This window comes from Chiloscyllium plagiosum, unplaced genomic scaffold, assembly GCF_037043375.1.
Source record: "Chiloscyllium plagiosum isolate Xiang-an unplaced genomic scaffold, Cpla_swu_hap1 HiC_scaffold_35, whole genome shotgun sequence".
Taxonomy (NCBI): Eukaryota; Metazoa; Chordata; class Chondrichthyes; order Orectolobiformes; family Hemiscylliidae; genus Chiloscyllium; species Chiloscyllium plagiosum.
The window spans coordinates 63,450,661-63,462,787 of record NW_028270173.1 but is presented as its reverse complement, the minus strand read 5'-3'; positions in this window follow the sequence as shown (position 1 = coordinate 63,462,787).

Genomic DNA, 12,127 nt, shown 5'->3' with positions numbered 1-12,127 from the left:
GAACAACGCTGTTAAAAACCAAGTACTCTCTTTCATATATTATAGTTTGCTTTAATTTCAGTTTTCACTTAATTTAGTTCTTTCCTAATAATATCAATAAATGTCACAGACCACAGCAAAAGTTGTATCTTGGCTGTAGAATTGAAGTCAAACTCCAGAACTAGCCATACTTCTAACCAAGTGACAACACTGGCATCTACCTGAGAATTACCCATGTATGTCCTGTACAAATGTTTCACAAACTCAAGCTGTCCAAAAGCATCATCTAGACAATCATGTGTTTTGTAAAATTTAGCCACTGTTTGCTACTTCAGAATAATGGCAGCCTTGTTTTCTCATGGCAAAATCCCACAAACACTAATGTAATACTGACCAGACCATCTGTTTTTGTGACTGTGGGATCTACACTGGCCAGGATACCAGGGATATATACCTTGTTCATCTAGTCTCAAGAGATGTTCTAGATTCACCTGAGAGGGCAGACAGTATTTTGGATTAACATTAACTGTTTCTTTAACAGTGCAGCACTGCCTCAGTACTACATTGGAACATCAAGCAACAGTACTCAGACTCTGGGTGAAATTGCAATCTTCTGACTTAGTTGAGAGGGTATGGCTGAAAATAACTTCTAATATTTCTGTTCTATTAGATTAAATTTCTAATAATGTTAGCTCCAAGCCCATGGCAGCCTGAAAATTTGATTCGATTTAAAGTGGTAGCTAGTTGGAGCTGTAGGTGTCAGTGTTGTCTTTGTATCTGGGTTCCTGAAGCTGTGAAAGGGAGTAACGTCCCCGTGGTCAGCTAGAATGGACATTTTAAGAGATCATTTTCAATTATTACTGCTGATGGACTGTTGCGCTTTCATTCAGTCACTCAGGAAAATTCTATTGCTTAGATATAGTTCCAAAAATGTATCAGGAATAAAAATTTAAGGAATAACCCACTCTTCCCACTGGGAGCTCAGTGTTGGTTTTCATGAGTTTTGTGGTTATTTTCAAATTACTCCATGGCTTTGCCCCTTCCTATCTTTGTACTCTCTTTCATCCCTCAGTACTACTCTGTAGTTTCAGCCATCAATTTTGTGCTCAAGTTCTGGAGTGGGACTTAAACTAACAATGCCCTGAATCCGAGAACAAGGTTGTCGGTATAAGTCCAACTCTAGATGGATTACAGTTGCTGCCAGAGAGAAATAAGTAATTCCTCAGATTCTGTGTCCCTGGACAAGCACCCCATCCCCAATTATTGAAACATAAACATTGTAAAATGAGTGAAGACATTATCCAGTAATATTTACACATTGAAATCAATCAGATCACAATGCGCCAAATTAAATAAAAGTACTTAAAGTGATGTTTAGTAATGTTTATTTTAGTGAAATTTCTCTACAAACAAGTCACAAAATCCAATCACCGGTTTTGGCATAACTGAAAGTTTTTTTTTTAAGTGTTTCTGTTGCCTTTATCCACATGATCTGCACATAGCCACACCACCCTCCTCTCCTCTTGCATCTACCTCTTGCCTTCCCAGTAACCTTCCTCCCATCTCCACCCCCACCCACACCCTCCTATTTAAGTATCAGCTCCTCCATTCTATTTATCTCTAGTTCATCAAAATGGGAAACGAATACTACTTTAAACTAGAAACTTTTGAAGGAGATCATGCAGTTCTAAGACAAATTCTTAGAACTCAATGTATTTACACTGCATCTTCAAGCGATGGGGGAAGCTGCTGGATTTACGTTCAAGCCAGTTCTGCCCAGCCTTTTGATTGAAAAAAAATTTCGGACCCAGTTGTACGGGTCAGGAATACTCAGCATGATAACAACTGTCTGGTTAGCACCTGGGTAGGTGAACAGTCTTTGTGTGAACAAACCAGGAGCTGAAAGACTCTAAAGCAGCCCTCTGTTTTTTCTCTCTCTCTCTCGCTTGTCGTTCCCGGAAAAAAAATGGAAAATAGCTAACCACTCTAATAAATCATTTGCCTGTAAACTGCTTCCTATAACCAAGTACGAAGTGTGCTAACTACCATATGTGCAGCAAATGTCTTGGAAAGAAGAGGACTGGTAATCATAAGGATTTGGGAAAAGACAGGACACTTAATTAAATCTACTAGATAGGTAATTAGTTGAAATGTGTTCCCTTAATTTTTTATTACTCCATATGCTCAATGTTCTTTTGTTTGACTATGTCAGTTTACGTTTGTGTGGGAATAATATTGGTAGTTAACAGAGAAAATTATCAGTTGATAATTTGTACTTTGTTTATCTGAGGTTAGAACTGAATAATTTGTATTGAGTAATAGTTTCTTCTTAAATACAAAACCTTGTCAATGTTGTCTGTTAACCTGAAATCATTAAATTGGAAAATTAGGCCTTTCAGTAACAGGATTATATCTTGAACTTTTGTGATGACCCTGGGGGTATTGAGACTCAAGGATCAGTGCCGAGTGAATTATGACAATTAGTCGTCTGTGATTTTTGTCACTGGTTTATGAAATATCAACCAGAAATCCGGCAGGAATCACAAATGACCACACTCCCAGATGGGGAAAACTGAGAGTGGTAAGTTTCTGATATCAGTGCATGTTCAAATTTCCGCAGAGCTTTCAGGTGTTCAGTCACCAACAGTTAGTCATATTCATGACTCTAGTGTACATCCAGTGGCCAACATTTACTGCAGGAAAACTGCAGGCCTAAAGATGATGGTTTATTGCAGTTGTATCACAAACACAAGAAAGAGTGAAAATTGTCTGATATAGTCATAATTATATGACTACCAGATCAGTCTAGTCTTGATCATCAGTAAAGCAATGGAAGGTGTCAGCAACAGTGCCTTCAGTCAGCACCTGCTCAGCAATACTCAGTTTGTGTTCCGCCAGACCACTTAGATCCTGACTTCATTAATGCCTTGGTTCAAACATGGACAAATAAGCTGAATTCCAGAAGTGAGGCAACAGTGACTGTCCTTAACATCAAAGCCAGATTTGACCAGACGTGGCACCAACAGCTCTTGCAGAACTTGAGTCAGTGGAATCAGGGGGAAACTCACTGTTGCTTGGACTTATATCTGACACAAAAGGAGATACTTGTGGTTGTTGAAAGTCGGTCATAGAACATAGAACCCTCAATGTTCAACCAGCCTGTGAACATAATCTGATGTCCATTTAACCCACACCATTCCATTATTATCCATGTGTATATCAATGCCCATTTAAATGTCTTTAATGTCAGTGAGTCTACTACTGTTACAGACAGGCCGTTCCACATTTCTACTCCTCTTTGAGTGAAGAAACTACCCCTAATATCTGTCCTAAATCTATCAGCCCTCAATTTAAAGCTATGTCCCCTTGCGTTAGACTTCACCATCCGAGGAAAAAGGCTCTCGTTGTCCATCCTATCTAACCCTCTGATTATATTATACATCTCAATTAAGTCACCTCTCAATCTTCTTCTCTCCAACAAAACAGCGTCAGTTCCCTCAGCCTTTCGTTGTAAGGCCTTTCTTCCATACCAGGCAATGTCCTAGTAAATCTCCTTTGAGCCCTTTCCAAAGCTTCCACATTCTTCTGATAATGCGGTGACCAGAACTGCATGCAATACTCCAGGTACGGCCTTACCAGTGTCCTGTACAGCTGAAGCATGACTTGTAGCTCCAAAACTCAATCCCACTACCAATAAGCGCCAACAGACCTTATGCCTTCTTAACAACCCGATCAAGTTGGGTGGCAACTTTCAGGCATATATGCACCTGGACACCGAGATCTCTCTGTTCATCTACACTGCCAAGAATTTTACCATTAGCCCAGTACTCTGCATTCCTGTTACTTCTTCCGAAGTGAGCTACCTCACACTTTTCCGCATTAAACTCCATTTGCCACTTCTCAGCCTAGCTCTGCATCTTATCGATGTCCCTCTGTAACCCACATTCTTCGGCACAGTCCACAACTCTGCCTAACTTAGTGTCATCTGCAAATTTACTACGCCCACATCCAGATCATTTATGAAAATGACAAGCAGTAATGGCCCCAAAACAGATCCTTGCAGCACACCACTGGTAGCTGAGTTTCAAGATGAACATTTCCCATCAACCACCACCTGCTGTCTTCTTTCAACTAGCCAATTTCTGATCCAAACTGCTAAATCACCTTCAATCCTGAAACTCTGTATTTTGTGCAATAGCCTATCATGTGGAACCTTATCAAATGCCTTACTGAAGTCCACATTCACCACATCAACTGCTTTACCTTCATCCACCTGTTCTCTGACCTTCTCAAAGAACTCAATAAGGTTAGTAAGGCATGACCTACCCTTCACAAAATAGTGTTGACTATCCCTAATCAAATTATTCCTTTCCAGATGAATATAAATCCTATCTCTATAACCTTTGTCAACACGTTACCCACAGCCGAAGTAAGGCTCACTGGTCTATAATTACCAGGGTTGTCCCAAATCCCCTTCTTAAACCAAGGGAACAACATTTGCCATCCTCCAGTCTTCTGGCACGACTCATGGTGACAATGATGACATAAAAATCAAAGACAAAGGCTCTGCAATCTCCTCCCAGGCTTCCCAGAGGATCAGAGGATAAATCCCATTCAGCCCATGGATCTTATCTATTTTCAGATTTTCCAAAATTGCTAAAACCTCCTCTTTGACAACCTCAATCTCATCTAATCCGGTAGCCTGTATCTCCGTATTCTCACTAACATTTTCCTTTTCCAATGTGAATACTGACGAAAATTCATTAAGCACTTCCGCATGTCCCCAGATTCCACATACAAATTGAGTCGGAAGAGATAGGAGAGGTCTTGAACAAGTACTTCTCTTCAGTATTTACGAACGAGAGGGACCGTATTGTAGAAGAGGAGAGTGTGAAATGGACTGGTAAGCTAGAAGAGATACCTGTTAGGAAGGAAGATGTGTTGGACATTTTGAACAACTTGAGGATAGACAAGTCCCCCGGGCCTGACGGGATATATCCTAGGATTATGTGGGAAGCAAGAGAGGAAATTGCAGTACCGTTGGCAATGATCTTCTCGTCTTCACTGGCAATGGGGGTGGTACCAGGGGACTGGAGAGTAGCGAATGTTGTGCCCCTGTTCAAAAAAGGGAATAGGGATAACCCCGGGAATTACAGGCCTGTTAGTCTTACTTCTGTGGTAGGCAAAGTAATGGAAAGGGTACTGAGGGATAGGATTTATGAGTATCTGGAAAGACACTGCTTGATTAGGGACAGCCAGCACGGATTTGTGAAGGGTAGGTCTTGCCTTACAAGTCTTATTGAATTCTTCGAGGAGGTGACCAAGCATGTGGATGAGGGAAGAGCAGTGGATGTAGTGTACATGGATTTTAGTAAGGCATTTGATAAGGTTCCCCATGGTAGGCTTATGCGGAAAGTCAGGAGGCATGGGATAGAGGGAAATTTGGCCAATTGGATAGAAAACTGGCTAACCGGTCGAAGGCAGAGAGTGGTGGTAGATGGTAAATATTCAGCCTGGAGCCCAGTTACAAGTGGAGTTCCGCAGGGATCAGTTCTGGGTCCTCTGCTGTTTGTAATTTTTATTAATGACTTAGATGAGGGAGTCGAAGGGTGGGTCAGTAAATTTGCAGATGATACGAAGATAGGTGGAGTTGTGGACAGTGAGGAGGGCTGTTGTCGGCTGCAGAGGGACTTAGATATGATGCAGAGCTGGGCTGAGGAGTGGCAGATGGAGTTCAACCCTGCCAAGTGTGAGGTTGTCCATTTTGGAAGAACAAATAAGAATGCGGAATACAGGGTTAATGGTAGGGTTCTTAGTCAGGTGGAGGAACAGAGGGATCTTGGGGTCTATGTACATAGATCTTTGAAGGTTGCCACTCAGGTGGATAGAGTTTGTAAGAAGGCCTATGGAGTATTATCGTTCATTAGCAGAGGGATTGAATTCAAGAGTCGTGAAGTGATGTTGCAGCTGTACAGGACTTTGGTTAGGCCACAGTTGGAGTACTGTGTGCAGTTCTGGTCGCCTCACTTTAGGAAAGATGTGGAAGCTTTGGAGAGGGTGCAGAGAAGATTTACCAGGATGTTGCCTGGAATGGAGAGGAAGTCGTACGAGGATAGGTTGAGAGTTCTCGGCCTTTTCTCGTTGGAACGGCGAAGGATGAGGGGTGACTTGATAGAGGTTTATAAGATGATCAGAGGAATAGATAGAGTAGACAGTCAGAAACTTTTTCCCCGGGTACAACAGAGTGTTACAAGGGGACATAAATTTAAGGTGAAGGGTGGAAGGTATAGGGGAGATGTCAGGGGTGGGTTCTTTACCCAGAGAGTGGTGGGGGCATGGAATGCGCTGCCCGTGGGAGTGGTAGAGTCGGAATCATTGGCGACCTTTAAGCGGCATTTGGATAGGTACATGGATGGGTACTTAATCTAGGTTAGAAGTTCGGCACAACATCGTGGGCCGAAGGGCCTGTTCTGTGCTGTATTGTTCTATGTTCTATGTTCTATTTTCACAACTATCTTTGATTGGCCCTAATCTTACTCTAGTATTCCTGATATACTATAGAAGGCCTTAGGGTTTTCCTTGATCCTATCTGCCAATAACTTCTCATGTCCCCTCCTGACTCTTCTTAGTCCTCTCAAGGTCTTTTCTGGATAACTTATAACTCTCAAGCTTCCTAACTGAGCCGTCACGCCTTATCCTCACAAAAGCCTTCTTCTTCCTCTTGCCAAGAGCTTCAACTTCTTTAATAAACCATGGCTCCCTGTCTCGACAACTACCTCTCTGCCTGATAGGTATATACTTATCAAGGACCCGCAGTAGCTATTCCTTAACTAAGCTTCACATTTCAAGTGCATCCATCCCCTGCAGTTTCCTTCCCCATCCTATACATCCTAAATCTTGCCTAATCACATCATATTTGCCTTTCCCCCAGTTACACCTCTTTCCCTGTGGTGTATACCTATCCCTGCCCATTGCTATTGTAAACATAACCGAATTATAGTCACTATCACCAAAGTGCTCACCTACCTCCAAACCTAACACCTGGCTGGGTTCATTCCCCAGTTTCAAATCCAATATGGCATCTCCCCTTGTTGGTCTGTCTACATACTGTGTCAGAAAACCCTCCTGCATACATTGAACAAAAACTGACCCATCTAAACTACTTGAATTAAAGTATTCCCTGTCAATATTGGGGAAGTTAAAGTCCCCCATAACTACCCTGTTACTCTCACTCCTATTGAAAATCATCTTTGCTATCCTTTACTCTACATCCCTGGAACAATTCAGATGTCTATAGAAAACACCCAACAGGGTAACCTCTCCTTTCTTGTTTCTCACCTCAGCTCAAAATACCTCAGTGGAACGATCATCAAATGTTATCTCAGCTGCTGTGATACTACCCTTCATTAATAATGCCCCCCCCCCCCCGGAACTTTTACCATCATCTCTGTTTTTGCTGAAACATCTAAATCCCAGAATCTGCAACAACCATTCCTGTCCCTCTTCTGACCACATCTCTAAAATGGCCACAACATCAAAATCCCAGGTATGAACTCATGCTGCAAGTTCACCCAGCTTATTCCAGATGCTCCTGGCATTGGAGTACACACATTTCAGACCAACATCCTAATTTCTGATGCCCTCGCGCAACCTTGTAAACATATCCCTGGCCTCACTACCCTAAACCTCCTGTACACTGGAACTACAATACAGATGCCCAGCCCCCTGCTGCATTAGTTAAACACCCCACCCCTTCCCAAAAAGAGCATTAGCAAATTTCCTCCCCAAGATATTGGTACCCCTCTGGTTCAGGTGAAGACCATCCTGTTTGTAGAGGTCCCACCTCCCCTAGAAAGTGCTCCAATTATCTAAGAATTCAAAACCCTTCCTCCTGCACCATCTCTGCAGCAATGTGTTCAGCTCCACTCTCTTCCTGTTCCTCGCTTCACCTCATCACCCTTCCAGGACATTTCTGCAGGAATTCCTCAGTGTCCTTGGCACAAGCATCTTCAGCTGCTTTGTCAATGACTTTTCCTTGATCATAGAAGAGGGGATATCTGGAGATGAATACAAATGGACAGCAGTATTCATGACTACTCAGGTACTGAGTACTAGAAAAGCACAGCAGGTCAGGCAGCATCTGAGGATTAGGAGAATCGATATTTTGGGCATAAGCCCTTCATCAGGAATCAGCTTATGCCCGAAACATTGATTCTCCTGCTCCTCGGATGCTGCCTAACTGCTCTGCTTTTCCAGCACCACACTCTCGTCTCTGATCTCCATCATCTGCAGTCTTCACTTTCTCCTACTCAGGTACTGAGGTAGGCAGTATCCATATGCAGCAAGACCTGAACAATATTTAGGCAGACTGAGAAATGGCAAGAAAATTCATACCACACAAGCGACAAGCAATGATTCTCCAGCAGAAGAGAATCTAACCATTTCTCCAGCTCAATGCTGTCGCCGTAACTGAATCCCACATCAGCGACATCCTGAAGATTATTATTGACTGAGAACTAAGCTGGATCAGCTCTATAAAGAAAGTGTCTATGAGAGCAGGACAGAGCCGAGGAATCCTTCAGCAAATCTTCCTGAGTCTCTGAAACCTACACTACATTAGCAAGAACATTCTTTCATCAGTGATCTCCATAGTAAGTATCTACTATCTACAAGATACATTGCAGAAATTCACCAAAGATTCTGAGGCAGCACCTTTCAAACCCATGATACTTCTGCCTGGAAGCACAAGGTCAGCAGATAGATGCGAATATCACCACCACCAGGTTTCTGCCCAAGCGACTCACCATTCTGATTTGGAAATATATTACCATTCCTTTAGTGTTGCTGAAATAAAATTTTGAAACTCCATGCCTAACAGCATTTTGGGTCTACCTACAACATCTGGACTGCAGCAGTTCAAGGGCAATTAGGGATGGGTAGTGAATGCTGGCCCTTGTCATCGATGCCCATATCCCATGAATGATTTTTTTTTAAAATTCACATGAGTTTCCACATTTATGATATTGCCCACCATTTTAAACTTTATCTCTATACCTCTGATCTTTGTAACACTGAAGGAGAAGAGATAGTGAGTAGGAACGAGACAGAGAGGGAGCCAAGGAGGAAGGGGTAGAAATCAAGACAATGAACAATGAAGAATGAGAGCTCAGGAAGCAGAGGTCGGAGGTGGAGGAGAACAGAGGAAATTGCTGCCACCACTCTCTGCTCAGTATGTACCTTCTATAACTATTTTCCTTTATCCCTCAATCTTGTGGGGGGGAACCAGATGTAATAGTTTCTTTCAGTTGTGTCGTATACACAGGAGAAGCAGTTAAAATAGCTTAATCCAGTCACAATTATAATATTAACTTAAACATATTGACAGGAGTTTCTAATTTTTACATTTATAATTGACTTCAAAACTGTGATTATTTTCATCATAGAATCAGAGCCCGACAGCACAAAATCAGGCCTTAGGCCCAAACTGATCCATTCTGACCAAAATAGCCATCAATGCTCACCCCATTTCCTTGCGCTTGTCCCATTTCTTTCTGAATCTTTCCTATCCATGTATTTGTCCAAATGCCTTTTAAACGTTGTTAATAGACCCACCTCTTCCGCTGGCAGCTCATTCCATATGCATACCACACTGTGTAAAAAAGTAGCCCCTCAGGTTCCCTTTTATTCTTTCTCCTCCAACCTTAAACTGATGCCCTCTAGTTCTCAATTCCCCAACCCTGGGAAAAAGATGGTGCGCATTCACCCCATCCATCCCTCTCATGATCTTATACACTTCTATGCTCAGTCTCCTATGCGTGAAAGAAAAAAAAAGTCCTAGCTTGTCCAAACCTCTGCCTATAACTCAGACCCTCGAGTCCTGGCAACATCCTTATAAATTTATTCTGCACACTTTCCAGTCTAACAACTTCGTTCCTATAGTAACGTCTAAACTCAATGCCCTTACAGATGAAGGCCAGTGTGCCAAAAGCTTTCTTCACTGCCCTGTCTACCTGTGACTCCACTTTCAGACTCCATGCACTTGAACTCCAAGGTCCTCCTGTTCCACTACACTCCTTAAGGCCCTACCATTCAACATGAAACTCCTGGCTTGATTTGACTTTCCAAAATGCAAAACCTGACACTTATCTATATTAAACACCTTTTGTCATTTATCAGCCCACTTCCTCAACTGATCAAGGTCCAGCTGCAATTTCTGATAATCTTCCTAACAGTCCACAATGCTTCCTATTTTAGTGTCATCTGCAAACTTACTAATCATACCTTGTGCATTCTCCTCTAAATCATTGATATAGATCATAAACAGCAATGGACCGAGCACCGATCCCTGAGACACTCCACTCATCACAGGCCTCCAGTTTGACAAGCATTTTTTACTATTAGCCTCTGCTTCCTCTCATCAAGCCAACTGTGTATCCAATTTGCCAGGTCCACCTGGATTCCATGCAATCTAACCTTCAGAGCAGCCTACCATGTGGAACTTTATCAAAGGCTTTACTGAAACCCATATTCCAGCTTTCTAATACTGAGAAATGCTCAGAGTGAATTGCACTGTTGCACAAAGGACTTCATTAAATTTAATGTAGTATTGGCAGACCTTACTGGAGCTTTATGGAATAGCCCCCCACACAGTATTGAATGTCACCCAAACAGGCTCACAGAGCTCCCGGAACAGAAAGAAAATTTTCTTATTGTATCATCTCAGCCTCTCAACATAACCACATTGGATTTACATGATGCCAATCCATTTATTTGGTCCTGTTATGAAGTCAATCTATAGTCATTCCTCCGCCTCCACTGCATCTGTTCCCAGGATGACCAATTCCACCTCAGAAAGTCCCAAATGGGCTCCTTTTTTCACGATCGCAACTTCCCTTCCCACATGATTGACGATGCTCTCCAGTGCATCTCTTCCACTTCACGCACCACCATCCTTGAACCCCACCTATTCCAACACAAGGACAGAACTCCTCCGGCCCTCACCTTCCACCTCACCAACCTCCACAAACAACACATCATCCTCCGCCACTTCTGCCACCTCCAAACAAACCCCACCACCAGAGATATATTTCCCTCCCCAATCAGTGTTCTGATACCACACGGGATAAATGTGGATTTCAACAGCTTCCTCATCTCCCCTCCTCCTACATTATCCTAGTCTGAAGCCTCCAACTCAGCACCACCGTCAGCACCCTTCCATCACTCCCCCCTCTGACCTATCACCTGCTCCCTCACCTTCATTCACTTATCGCTTTCCCAGCTACCTTCCCCCACAACCCCAATCCCCTTCCATTTATCTCTCAGCCCCAACACACAAACCTCATTCCTGATACGTCGATTGTCCTGGTCCTTAGATGCTGCCTGACCTGCTGTGCTTTTCCAGCACTACACTCTTCACTATAGTCATCAAGAGCGGACTCAGAGGCAATGACCCTATTTATTGCACCACCACCCCCTACTTTGTCCAACAATACATTGGTAGTTCACAGGAAGCCTTCCATGAGAATTAAATGTTTCTTCTCATATGGGACTTGGGTGTCGCTAGGTGGCCAGCATTGATAGCTCATCCCTATTTGCCCTTGAGAAGGTGATGGTGAGCTGCCTTCTTGAATTGCTGCAGTCTACTTGTGTGTTGACCCACAATGCGGGTAGGGAGGAGATTACAGGATTTTGACCCAACAACTGTGAACGAACAGTGGTATATTTCCAAGTCATGGGTGGTGAGTGGCTTGGAGGGGAACATGCACGTGGTGGTGTTCCAAGTACCTGCTGCCCTTGTCCTTCCAGGTGGAAGTGATTGTGGGTTTGGAAAGTGCTGTCTAAGGATCTTTGGTGAATTTCTGCAGTGCGTCTTGTAGATAGTACATACTTCTGCAACTGAGCACCGGGGTGGTGGAGGGATTGAATGTTTGTAGATGTGGTGCCAGTCAAGTGGGTTGGTTTGTCCTGGATGGTGCCAAGTTTCTTGAGTATTATTGGAGCTGCACCCATCCAGGCAATGGGGAGTATTCCATCACACTCCTAACTTGTGCCTTGTAGATGGTGGATAAATTTTGGGGGTGTCAGGAGGTGAGTTACTCACCGTGGTCTTGCTAGTTTCTGACCTGCTCTTGTAGCCACTGTGATGTGA